The 12,282-nt window shown below is 38.9% G+C and overlaps 1 pseudogene; it reads right to left on the bottom strand.

Annotated features, from left to right (window-relative positions):
* Positions 1 to 2,679: 2,679 nt before the first annotated feature.
* Positions 2,680 to 2,797, bottom strand: LOC126483017 (5S ribosomal RNA; annotated as a pseudogene).
* Between the last annotated feature and the right edge of the window lie 9,485 nt (positions 2,798 to 12,282).

Here is a 12,282-nt window from a genome sequence, read left to right on the forward strand (position 1 = left end):
GCATCCATTAAACAGCCTGTAGTTCTGGAAAATAGATCTCAACCCAAAAAATGACAATACAAAACATAAGTTTTTGTCAAAGCAACATCCTTAATTTTTTGTGAGATATGCAGGGAGAAAACTGGGAGTCTGTATACCACTCTCAAACACTAAATGAAAAATTTGCAGCTTTTTTAAACATTTTTACTGCCCAAGTCTGGCTCACCAATTATGTCAAAGACTGAACAGAGTACATTCATATAAACAAATCAATTGACAATACTGAATGAGGTGCACTCATGTACATAAGTCAAAAACATGGTGTGCCCAGGGGCTCAGTTTTAGATCCCTTGTTATTCTACTTTATATAAATGCCCTTCCCTCCACCCTACTCACTAGTAAGGCATTTCTGTTCAGTTGTGACACTAACATCCTTATTACAAATACAGCTATCTCTTTCCAGTCAGCAGTTAATAGAAATATAGCCCAACTAGACTCATGAATTTCATCAAACAGCCTACTCCTCAATGCAAAAAATGGCATGCCTAACCTTCCACACCATTCAGAACAGAACTTCCCTGGTTCCAACAGTAACACTAAGTGGCAGTGGTATTGAATTTATTAACAGAACTAAATTATTATGGATTCACATCACCAACACATTCACAAAGAGAAATCAAAACAATATGATTAGCTCCAGGCAAAACAAAGTCTGTTTTATGGTCCACTCAGTGAGGGATAAGCAAAATGCTAGTGCATTGATATGCCTGCTTCAGACAGTACTATGCTATGGAGTTATTTTTTGGGATCATAGTGCTTAATAGGTGAAATTATTTGTACTGTAGAAAAAAGCAATTAGAATAATTCAGTACAAACAGCAAAGAGAAACCTATAAACCATGATTTAAAAAAATAAACATACTGCCTCTCCTTGGTCAATATGTATTTGAACTGCTCTATTTCATTAAACAAAATATCAACAGACTGCACAAAAATCTGGACAGTCAACACTGTAACATGATGACAAAGACAAAGTTCCCCATTCTAGTAAACTGTACAATAAGAGTACTAAATGTATGGGAATCAAACTGTACAACCATGTCCCAAAACAAGTAGAAAATATTGAAAAACCACCAGAATTAAAAAGAAACTTTATGAGCAATCCTAACAACGAATTGCTTCTATAGGTTGCAAGGCTTTCTTGAATGTGATTTATCATAATTATATTATGCCTTTTGATTACATTTCAAAACTAAACTGTTTTATTAGAAATAACACAGTGTCTGTTAATGAACTTTTCCTGTTTGATTATTATTTGAACTTATTGTTTTATATTATTATGAATACATATGTAATACATCGAAAGTATGATGTACATTATAAGAAACAACCTTATATCTGCGTATGTTCTCATGTCATTTGTTTTATTTATCCCATATCATATTGTACACTTCTCTACATTGAATGATTGAGTGGATCAACAAAGATACAATACAATACAAAGTGTATCTTCCAAGAACGTAACAACACCAGTGTATGTGTGATATGGCTGTTAACCAATCATCACATTTGCATCTGTTTACATCAGGTTTATTCTTATGATGAATAGAGTATAGTGCAACCCATTCTTGAGTGCTGCTGGTGTGGACTTTTGCATTGGATTGTTGGTTGCAACTGGCAGAAGACATGCTTTGTTAGTGCTGAACATTTTATTGATTTTGATAGAGATAAACCCATGCTGCAGTGTTCTTCTTAGTCACGTCAGTGTACAAATGTGCACGCAATCAGATAAGTGGAAAATCCATGCGTTATGTACGTTTATGTATTTACAAAAGCTGATTTTTAAATTTTCCTTTGTGTGAGTTCATGTGTACAAGATCGCGTGCCGATTTAAAGTTCTAGATTCGCGTATTATACTGTTTGTGTCGTTTCTGATTGTATCAATATCTGTTTGTACTGCGATAAACTTCGAAATTTCGAACATTAGCGAGTGCCGCGATAAACTCGCACTGTTATCGGTAATTGTAGGCTTAAACTTAATTGTTGTCTTTTAAAATTTTTGACAACCATAGCCCTATCCTCGCTCAAAACAATCGCTCCTAATGTCATTGTACAATTACGCGAGAAATATATTATTTTCAAAATTTTCGAACACTTACAAAACTACATTTTCGTAAGCTACCGGTATGAGTGTTTTGGATATGTAGTTTATTTCGTATCATACCAACGTTTGTGTTTCACAGTTATGCCAAAGAAAACATCACACATGAAATTCGTTGTATATCAATGCAAATAAACGTGCTTTTTTTAGATACTTCCGAGGCTCCCACTATCCTTCACATAATCTACGCACAAATTTTGGCAAATCGGCGTTTGTGATTTAGTTACTGTAGCAGATTTTCTAATTAACATATTGTGTTATACATTACCTGCATTTATCGTAAATTAACTCTGGTTTCGAGTTTGCTAACAACTATAATTAACTTGAAAACGTTTTAGACACTCCGTCATCAGGCTACAAGTGGCCCATCGGGACCATCCGACCGCCGTGTCATCCTCAGATGAGGATGCGGATAGGAGGGGCGTGTGGTCAGCACACCGCTCTCCTGGTCGTTACGATGGTTTTCTTTGACCGGAGCCGCTACTCTTCGGCCGTGTAGCTTCTCAATTGGCATCACGAGGGTGAGTGCACCCTGAAAAATAGCAACAGCACATGGCGGCCCAGATGGTCACCCATCCAAGTGCCGCCCATGCCCGACAGCGCTTAACTTCGGTGATCTGACTGGAGCCGGTGTATCCACAGCGGCAAGGCCACTGCCCAAAACATTTTAGGGAACTAATCATTTTTACCACAAGTCACGCGCAAGTCACCGAAGTGGCATCAAATCGAAAGACTTGCACCTGGAGAACGGTCCACCCTTCGGGAGGCCCTAGTCACACGACGACCACAGGTTTTTGTGTTGCCTTAATAGAAATCTCGTTTTGTGTATATGATTCTGTTCTCATATGGAATTAGCAACCTCTTAGCTCAACAGATTAAAAGTTAATCAGTGGTCTTAATTTAAAGTTGTATGTACACTGCCTTGTAATAGATTGCGCCAGCCAAAATGCAGCCATGCTGTGAAGCTGTTCTCGAAAACAGGTTGAGTTGTTGACATTCGTAAGCAGCTGGAAATCGCCATGACTACTGTCAAACGATTGGCAGCTGGCAAATTAGTGTGTTTGAAGTGCTTCCAGGAGTCGTGTACCTGTTATACCTATACCAGAGGTAAATCAGATCGTATCCTTTCCTGTGAACCACGTCACCTCCGCAGAAAGTACAGGATCTGTCATTACTCATCTACTAGACTGTGAGTGGTGTGTCAGTGGCCGAACTAGGTGTCCTATACAGGATGGAAGGCGACCATAGAAGACTCAGGGTGTTGTACCAATCCCACAAATCAATAGATTTGAGGTACTGTCTTTTGCTGAAACTGAAACTGAGCCAGTGGCACTCACTTCACCTGTTTTGGAGAAACCTGATTTAGCCAGTGTCAGGAGGAGGCCAACTCAAAAGGGTAGGGGTCCATTAATCGTCAGCAAGCCCAACTCAGAAGGGTAGGGGTCCATTAATCGTTGGCAGTTCAAACATATGGTGAATTATGGCACCCCTTAGAGAAACAGTAGCAAGAGACCGGAAAGGACAGGCACACTCAATGTGTATTCCTGGGACCCTCATTCAACATGTTGAAGAGACTATTCCAGCAACCATTGAGGGAACAGTTTCCCACCAACTGCAGATTGTAGCGTATGATGGAACAAATGATGCCCGTTGTCTGGGCTCCAAGGTCATTCTTGGGTCATTCCAGCAACTGATGAGAAGGTTGGAAAGATCAGTCATACACATGGCGTTAGAATGAAGCTCACAATATGTAGCATTGTCTCTACAACTGATCGTAGCCCATTGATTCTAAATCGAGTGGAAGCACTGAACCAGAGTCTTCAAACATTTGTGGCAAGCTAAGCTGCAACTTCCTGGACTTGCGTCATATGGTTAAGAACTGTTGGGTTCCCCTAAATGGGTCACGTGTGCACCACATATCAGAGACTGCTACTCAGATAGCTGACTGTGTATGGGGTACACGTAAGGATTTTTTAGATTAGGTGACCCTCCATCCAATCCAGATAACGATAGCTGTAGGAAAACCAGAAGTAACATTGTAAGATCGAAAGTAATGTCTCCCAGAGGAGAGAGTATTATAATCCTAATGGTAAACTGAAAAAGCATTCGCAGCAACGTGCTAGAGTTGAAGTGCTCATGAAAAGCAGTGAAACTTGTATAATACTAGGTACAGAAAACTGGTTGAAATCTGAAACTGATAGCAGTAGATTTTTCGGAAAACTTTAAGTGTTTATCGGAAAGACAGGCAAATGGAAAATGGCTGCTGTCCCAATAGACAAGAAACTCACATCCACCAAGGTAGAAATTGAAGTTGCATGTGAGATTGTTTAGGCAAGACTCAGTATCAGGTGTGAGCATAATATGGTGACTGGATCTTTCTACTGCCCACCAGACTCATCTTCTGATGTAACCAGAAACTTTAGTGAAAACATCAGTTCACTTGTATGTAAGTTCTCCAGTCATGTGTAATCATTGGGAAGATTACTTGGGAAGATTACAGTTTTGTTAGTGGTAGGTGTGATAAGACATCCTGTGAAACTTTACTAAATGCCTTCTCCGAAGACTACCTAGAACGGACAGTTAGGAACCCCATCCATGATATATTAGATCTAATGGTAACAAAAAGATAGGACCTCTTTGAGGATGTCCACATCGAAACTAGTATCAGTTACTAGTTTCATATCTCAATGAGGAACTTGAAGCCTTCAGCACAGGCCAGGAGCATGTAGAGGAACTCTGGCTGAAGTTTAAAAGAACAGTTGACCATGCACTGGATAGATATATTCCCAGTAGAACACTTCATAATGTTAGGGAACCTCCATGGTATGCAGTCACCATAAAGCAACTTCTAAAAAAAGCAAATACTAGTGCATAATAGGTGTAAAACACGGTATAGGGCAATAGATAGAGAGATGCTGAATGAAATGTGTTTTGGTGTCAAGAGAGCAATGCTTGACGTCTTCAAAGAAAATCATAGCAGAGTATTGTCAAGTGATCTTTCACAGAACCCAAAGAAATTGTAATCATATGTAAAGGCTGTTGTTGCCATCAAAGCTAGTGTCCAATCTCTAGAGAATGAGACAGGAATTGAAACTGAGGATAGCAAATCAAAAGCTGAAATTCTTGACTCCATTTTCAAATGTTTCGTTACGTAGGAAAATCCAGGAGAATTGTTATAATTAAATCTTCGTACAACTGGAAAGATGAATGAAATAAGCATTACTGTCAATGGTGTTGAGAAAAAGCTGAAATATTTAAAACTGAACGAAGCTCTAGGGCCATAAGAAATCCCCGTCAGATTTTATACTGAATTTGCAGCTGAATTAGCCCCTCTTCTAACTATAATCTCTCGTAGATCCCTCGAACAAAAGACTGTGCCCAGTTCTCAGAAAAAGGCACAGATCACACCTGTCTACAAGAAGGGTAGTGGAAGTGATACATGTAACTACCGTCCAATATCCTTGACATCGACTTGTTCTTGAGTCTTAAAAACATATTCTGACCTCAAACACAATGAGGTATCTCGAACAGAATGACTTCCTCAATGCCAACCAGTATGGATTGCGAAAACATCGATCATGTGAAACCCAACTTGCACTTTTCTCATACGACATACTGAAAGCTTTGGATGCTGCATTTCTTGATTTCCGAAAAGCATTTGACTCAGTACCACACCTGTGCTCATTGTCAAAATTATGATCATATGGGGTACCAAGTGAAATTTATGATTGGACTGAGGACATTTTGTAGGGAGAACACAGCATGTTATCTTGGATGGAGAGTCATTGTCAGATGTAGAAGTAACTTCAGGTGTGCCCCATGGAAGTCTGTTAGGACCATTGCTGTTCATGTTGCATTTTAATGACCTTGCAGACAATATTAATAATAAAATCAGGCTTTTTGCTGATGATGAAGTACTGTCTGAAAGCTGTATAAATATTCAGTCAGATCTTGATAAGATTTCAAAGTGATGCAAAGATTGGAAACTTACTTCAAATGTTCAGAAATATAAATTTTTCACTTCTTAAGTGAAGAAATGTAGTATCCTATGACTATAATATTAATGAGTGGCTGTTGGAATCGACCAACTCATACAAATACCTGTGTATATCACTCTCTAGGGATATGAAATGAAATAATAAAATAGGTTCAGTTGTGGATAGAATACTGGGCAAATGCAATCAATCTACAAAAGAGACTGCTTACAAGTCACTTATGTGACCAGTTCAAGAATATTGCTGAAGTGTGTAGGATCCATACCAGATAGCAGTGATAAGAACGGTCATAGGTTTGCTTAATCCATGGGAGAGTGTCACAGCGAAATGGAAGCAACTGAACTGGAAGACTCCTGAAGATAGACATAAACTATCCGAAGAAAGTCTATTAACAAAGTTTCAAGAACCTGCTTTAAATGATTACTCGAGAAATATGCTAAAACCCCTTACCTATCACTCACTTAAGGATCATGAAAATTAGACGACAATAATTACTGCATGCACAGAGGCATTTAAATAATTGTTCTTCCCACTCTCCATACTTGAATGTAACGAGTAGAGACACTAATGAGTAGATGTAGATATTTGGGATCCACACCAATTCGGATTAAAGGAATACACTGAAGCAATTCAGAGCGGGTTGCAAGACTTGTTAACATTAGGTTCGACCAGCTTGCAAGTATTAAGGAGATGCTTTGGGAACTCAAATGGGAATCTATGGTAGGAAAGTGACATTCTTTTCAAGGAATGTTATTGAGAAATATTAGAGAACAGTCATTTGAAGCTGACTGCAGAACGATTCTACTGACACCAATGTATATTTCGTGTAAGGACTACAAAAACAAAACAAGATAAGAGAAATTAGGGTTCTCACAGAAGCATATAGATAGTTGTGTTTGCCTCACTCTATTTGTGAATGGAACAGGAAAGGAAACGACTAGTAGTAGTACAAGATACCCTCCATCAGGCATCATGTAGTGGGTTGCAGGGTATATATATATATATAGATGTAGATGTACATGTGCTAAGACATGACTAATGTTCAGATTTTATTATTAGAAGTATGTGTAATATTAATCCTAGAGAGTGATGTCGATCTTTATACAGGGGTCTAAAAATTTACTGGTGTATGTATTTACTGCACTGTTTGCCTTTATCCATGCCAAACCAGACTTATTTATAAAAAACTATTTTAAACATATCTGTGACACAAGGAACAAAGATAGCTTCATGTTGCCATCTCATAAAGTAAAACTCTACTCCCAGACTCGTCCCTCATTACATGATTATGAAAGACTTTCATATTAAGGGGGAGAGGCCGACTTGGAGCGGGAGAGGCACTACAGGACATTTTAATTTCCACTGTCTATACTTTTACAAGTAAGTTCATAAAACTTTGTCAGCATGACCAGGAAGGATTCAGGATTCACACTGGTAGCAGTGGAAGTTCAAAAACATAGCAAAATAATTTTTTTTACATGTGAAATTTCATCATATTTTCTCTTACTATTGGCTGCATTTGTTGCTATAGGTACACATTTCTTCATAAATAAGAGAGACTGTTCGATGAATTTTGCACAGCATACAGACCATACTTACAGGTGTCTGTAACTCTAGATTCTATTTAATTTATGAAAAATGAATGAGCTGTTACGTTTCAAACTTTATGTTTAGAAAAAAATCAAATTTTGTAGTTAATTATCTCAATTTTTGCCACAGTTTTTAATATATTTGGAAAATTCTAGAGTTTCATACACCTGTAAGTATGGTTTGTATGCTGTACAAAATTCATCAAAGAATCTGTTACTTTTGAAGAAAAATGTACCTATAGCAACAAATGCAGCCAACAGTAAGCGAAAAAATGATGAAATTTTACATGTAAAAAAATTAATTTTGTTATGTTTTTAACTTCCACTGTTATGAGTGTGAATCCCGAATCCTTCCTGGTCATGCTGACAGAGTTTTATGAATTTATTTGCAAAAGTACAAACACTAGAAATTAAAATGTCCTGTGGTGCCTCTCCTGCTCCAAGTGGTCCTGTTTGATGTCCTACCCTCCTTAAGGAACTAGGTTTACTAAAGATAAGATTACATGCCATCCTAGAGGAAAAATGTTATTATTCACTCACGGAATTTTTAAATGATGATGAAGATCTGTCTGTAGCATAATGAAACAAATTTATAATGATTTTTGTAATTTAAGATTGTTTTTGATCTTTGTTTGACGCATTGATGAGTCTCCTGTATTTAAATCAAATATTTATGTGTGTGCATAATGAGATAATAAAATTCTGATTCTGATTCTGTGGCCATCTAATTCACCATAAACTGTTATTGTCCATCAAAGTAGATTCAGCTGTTGCAATAAACTCTGATCTCCAGAGGCAGTGTGCCTCATATGGGTGGGGAACATCTGCCACAGACTTCACACTGTTTCTGAACTTGCTACTGCAATTGTATATTTGCTGTAGTGATAAATGTGCCTTACCATGTTGGAAATTCGTTGCTGAAGAATTTGATTAGGTTTTGTACCTTCACTGATACGAGGCAGAAGTTCTGCAGTCCATTATTCAGAAAATTGGGATACTGACTGTTTATAGGTATTAAGTATTTTTGTGCCTCCTCCACATTAAGGGAAATCTAGATTCCTTCAGCAAGAGGTGTGACACACAGCACTACAACATCAGCAACAAAGGGAGCATAAATGAACCAACGTGTCAACTGTCCAAAACAAGAGACAGCATTTCGAACATTGCCTGAGAACGTTTGGGTTACTATACATGGACCTGCAGGTCCTACTACTGGATATGTTAAAGAACAAGATTTCAACAGACTTAAAACTGTGTCCTCTCTACTCCATGTACGATTTTTTTTACTGTGAAGAAAGTAATGGATTTACTGAACTTCCTCAGAAACTAGTGAATCTGACAACAAATCCAATGTCAATAGCAGATTAAATGTATATATAGTAAAATGCTTAATCTGTTTTTTTTTTTAATTTTTATGTTACATATAATTTGTATACAGGGTGCGTCACCTAACATTACCGCTGGATGTATTTCGTAAACCACATCTAATACTGACGAATCGATTCCACAGACCGAACGTGAGGAGAGGGGCTAGTGCAATTGGTTAATACAAACCATAAAAAAATGCACGGAAGTATGTTTTTTAACACAAACCTATGTTTTTTTAAATGGAACCCCCGTTAGTTTTGTTAGCACATCTGAACATATAAACAAATACGTAATCAGTGCCGTTTGTTGCATTGTAAAATGTTAATTACATCCTGAGATAGTGTAACCTAAAGTTGACGCTTGAGTACCACTCCTCCGCTGTTCAATCGTGTGTATCGGAGAGCACCGAATGACATAGGGGTCCAAAGGGAACGGTGGTGGACCTTAGGTACAGAAGAGACTGGAACATCACATTACGTCCACATACTAACACCTTTTTATTGGACTCCTTCACTGACGCACATGTACATTACCATGAGGGGTGAGGTACACGTACACACGTGGTTTCCGTTTTCAATTACGGAGTGGAATAGAGTGTGTCCCGACACGTCAGGCCAATAGATGTTCAATGTGGTGGCCATCATTTGCTGCACATAATTGCAATCTCTGGCGTAATGAATGTCGTACACGCCGCAGTACATCTGGTGTAATGTCGCCGCAGACTGCCACAACACGTTGTTTCATATCCTCTGGGGTTGTAGGCACATCACGGTACACATTCTCCTTTAACGTACCCCACAGAAAGAAGTCCAGAGGTGTAAGTTCAGGACAACGGCCTGCCCAATTTATGCGTCCTCCACGTCCTATGAAACGCCCGTCGAACATCCTGTCAAGGGTCAGCCTAGTGTTAATTGCGGAATGTGCAGGTGCACCATCATGCTGATACCACATACGTCGACGCGTTTCCAGTGGGACATTTTCGAGCAATGTTGACTGATCATTCTGTAAAAACGCGATGTATGTTGCAGCTGTTTGAGGCCCCTGCAATGAAGTGAGGACCAATGAGGTGGTCGCCAATGATTCCGCACCATACATTTACACTCCACGGTCACTGTTGCTCTAGCTGTCTGAGCCAGCGAGGATTGTCCACGGACCAGTAATGCATGTCCCGTAGATTCACTGCCCCGTGGTTTGTGAAACCCGCTTCATCGGTAAACAGGTAGAACTGCAACGCATTCTCTGTTAATGCCCATTGACAGAATTGCACTCGATGATTAAAGTCATCACCATGTAACTGCTGATGTAGCTACACATGAAACGGGTGAAAGCGGTGACGATGCAGTATGCGCATGACACTACTTTGACTCAGTCCACCGGCTCTCGCAATGTCCTGTGTACCCATGTGTGGGTTCATGGCAACAGCAGCTAACACACCAACTGCACCCGCTTCTCCCGTGACGGGCCTGTTACGGACCCGTTTGCATGCTACGACCACACTTGTGGCATACAGTTGGTGGTAGATGTTTTGCAATGTGCAGCACGTTGGATGCTCTCTGTCTGGGTACCGTTCTGCATACACCCTGCAGGCTTCAGCTGTATTTCGTCGACACTCGCCATAGATGAGTATCATCTCCACCTTTTCAGAGTTCGAATACACCATGGTCACAGTTCCTACAACATTACACTATCTCAGACGTCTGGTAACACGGTGTACTACGGTTGGTCTGCGTGCGGAGACGAATGCAGAATAACAATAGCAGCAAGTGCTACATTCAGACCCTGCGACAGCTAGACAAAACCACAACAGTGTACTACAGCCACACTCGTAAACACGGTCGTCATCTTAAACATGTCCCTGCAGGTGCTGCTCGCCGACCGTAGCCTGTGTTTGTTACAACACGCAACTGAACGTCGGAGGTTTCAAGCGTCAACTTTAGGTTACAATATCTCCGGATGTAATTAACATTTTACAATGCAACAAACGGCACTGATTACGTATTTGTTTATATGTTCAGATGTGCTAACAAAACTAACGTGGTTTCATTTTAAAAAACGTAAGTTTGTGTTAAAAAACATACTTCCGTGCATTTTTGTATGGTTTGTATTAAACAATTACACTAGCCCCTCTCCTCACGTTTGGTGTGTGGAATCGGTTCGTCAGTATTTGATGTGGTTTACGAAATACATCCAGCGGTAACGTTAGGTGACTCACCCTGTATTTCAGTTTTGTAATTTTTGACACAGTCTATCCAGCCACGGATGATGATCAATACAAACTTGGTGATAAACTAAGAAAGGTAAACTGCCCAGAAAACGTAAAACAGAACACTGTTTTTCGTTGGTGCATGTTGCAAATGAAGAAACCATTGTAAACTGGTATCGTGGCAGCATTTTGCTTGTCCGCAATATGCTGCCACATGTCTGATGTTCTTTAAATCACTGGTTACTGAATAATGGCGCAGGAAATAGAATGTTTATTACGTTTTTATGGTTTTCATTTGACTCTCCATCGTATGTGGTTTATAACTGTAAAAATAATTGAATGACAAAAAATAATTTTAAGTTTGTGATACAGTACAAAAATAGTGCAATATACTACAGTACAACAATAAAAGAGTCTAGTTTATTGTACAGTTGATATCAAAAGCAATTTTAGATGCAAAAATGGAAGGGAAAACAATTTAAATATATGCTAAGAGATAGTCACATTATGATAGCATCTATCACCCAAATGTGTTTTTAGAGCCTTTTTGAAAATTTTTTAATTTCTTTTATTGTCTTGATATGGTGGGGAGGTTTATTGTAAAGTTTTTTTTCCAGTTTGCAATGGTTCATTTTGTCTGAGAGTTGTCTGGATATTCACTTTGAAGATTCAATGTTTTCATTGTGTCATATAAATGAACTGCTTCATGTCTCTAAAATTTTCTTTATGAAGTACCTACCTCAGGAATAAACAGGTATGGCTATGTCGGTATCTGAATTGTCTTAAATAGAGGTCAGTGAGAGTTTCTGAGAGCTGCAGTTTTAGTTGTCCTTACACTCCTCTGTTGCACTACGTTGCAGCTCCTGCTAACTGCTAACAGACTAGTCGCCCCAAAGAGTAATCTGTATTATAGCAGTGACTCTGCTTGAACATAATTTAAGTTTTTCGCTATCTCGTTTTTTGTACATTAAGTGACTATTTTTATGCT

The sequence above is a fragment of the Schistocerca serialis genome, chromosome 5 (genome assembly GCF_023864345.2).
Source record: "Schistocerca serialis cubense isolate TAMUIC-IGC-003099 chromosome 5, iqSchSeri2.2, whole genome shotgun sequence".
Taxonomy (NCBI): Eukaryota; Metazoa; Arthropoda; class Insecta; order Orthoptera; family Acrididae; genus Schistocerca; species Schistocerca serialis.